The following is a 2,198-nucleotide window of genomic DNA, read 5'->3' as shown; positions in this document are numbered from 1 at the left end:
TGTACAGTAGAAGACGCAGCTCAAACAAACCTTTCAGCTGTCCCACTATTTTGGATTGCAGAAGAATAGGACACAAGAGAAGAAAGTTAAACTCTTAAATGCATGTTCACATTTAGTCTAGAACTACAATAACCATCATGTTTACACAGCAAACCTGCATTACCTCTGCACTTACCCTATTTCTCTCAACATGGGGAGAGCAGTCAGTCAATACACGGGAAAACATAGTAACTTGCGTTACTTATTTGAAAAAGCAACTCAGATATTTTGTTGTAAATTTAAAAGTAATGCATTACTAGTTACTTGAAAAAAGTTATCTGATTACGTAACTCAAGTTATTTGTAATGCGTTACCCCCAACACTGGCTGCATAAATTAGGTCAGCCGGAACTGGGAACACTTCCCATGACACCTGATGTACTCGCTACATCATAATAAGAATGGCATTCACGCTAATATTAGTCTCCCTCTGTTTATCCTGAGGTTTACCGTAGTCTGCCAGATCTAGACCGTATCCAGATGAGATGAAGGACCTGCGCCTAGACATGAAGACAACGCAGCCCTGAAGTGTCAACTAAACTCTCTCCTGCGAAGACCTCCTTCCCTTTCCTTTCCCTATGTATAGATAAAACGTTATCAAAATGATTCCAGTTGCATAGATCCACGGAAACAACTAATTTTTCTGTATTATGCGGGCCAGACAAGTAATTTGCCATCTAAAACTAAGCATCTGCGCATATACACATTCAAACGTATGGAAGCCCGTTTCCACCACTAAATAAAAAAATAACAGTAATTACGAGTATATATATCTCACAATTCTGACTTTTTTCCCTCACAATCGCGTGATATAAAGTCACAATTCTGAGATATAAACTCGCAATTGTGAGAAAAAAGTCAGAATTCTGAGATAAAAAGTTGCAATTACTGTTTTTCTTTTTTTTATTTAGTGGCGAAAACGGGCTTCCCTACAAACGCGCAAACCTATAGACTAAACATGTAAATGAACGGCAAGAACCCATTAGAAGTCTTCTGTTTTCAGTTAAAAAGGTGTCATTTAAGTGGCCCCTAAGTTAATAAACAATTTTTACAACGGAAGTGATTCAATCAAAAACTTACTTTAGCTCAATAATATTTTTTTCCTAGAGCTGCTGTAAAGCCAAAACAATCTCTTTCCATTCATTTTCCTATTATCATTGTGAAGCTGCTTTGAAACAATCAGTATTGTAAAAAGCGCTATATAAATGAAAATGAAGATGACTGGCTACAACTAATAAAATTGATAATAGGTTTGTTAGATTTATAGTGAATAATCAAGCATTGACAATAGTCAATTGTATTGGTGGCACCGAGAGCCCCCAAATAAAATTCTGCTTAGGGCCCCATAAAGACTTGGGCTGGCCCTGATTATGTATAAAATTCAACCAAAGTGGCTAGTGGGAGTGACTGCATTAACACGCCACTGCTGAAATCCACCCGCATTTGGCGGGTGTTAATGTCAAGCTCTGTTGATAATGAATGTTACTTGAGCTCCCAATCAGCATGATTTCTAAAGGATCATGTGACACTGAAGACTGGAGTAAAGATGCTGAAATTCAGGTTTCAACAGTTATTTTAAATTGTAATATTTCACATTTCTGTTTTTACTGTTTTATTATTCATCAAATAACATGGCCTTGGCGAGTATGTGATTTCATATTCATAAAAAAAAAAAAGTCTTACCAACAGGACACTTGAACGGTAGTGTAGAAACTCAAAGCTATGTGTGGATGAACATTCAACCATGTGATGCAACTTTATGATTAACTAGCACATTTTTTGCATAAGAGATATTACAGAGAAATGTTGTGGTATCACATCAACATTGTATACTGTTAAAGTGCGGTGCTCCCTGTACACTGTTATCTAATCACACCATCCTTAAAAAGATAACACTAATGATAATTTATATATTGAAATAAAACCAAAAATATTCAGGAAGTCAGAGATGAGCATGATCAGTTCAGGAAAGATAATAAATGCTTTCCTGTGGTCTTGTTTTGCATGCCATTTCTACAGAGTTCAACATTTAGTGGATATCTTACAGCAAAGAGCTATTCTGTTAAAAAAGCGTTATTGAGAACACCCAATATACTGTAAGTTCCCCATTATATCATGTTACACGATAATGTCAACTTTCTACAGAATCCATCAACAAAG

Source organism: Ctenopharyngodon idella, chromosome 7, assembly GCF_019924925.1.
Source record: "Ctenopharyngodon idella isolate HZGC_01 chromosome 7, HZGC01, whole genome shotgun sequence".
Classification (NCBI taxonomy): domain Eukaryota; kingdom Metazoa; phylum Chordata; class Actinopteri; order Cypriniformes; family Xenocyprididae; genus Ctenopharyngodon; species Ctenopharyngodon idella.
The sequence above is the reverse complement of the archived record's forward strand: the minus strand, read 5'-3'. Positions refer to the sequence as shown.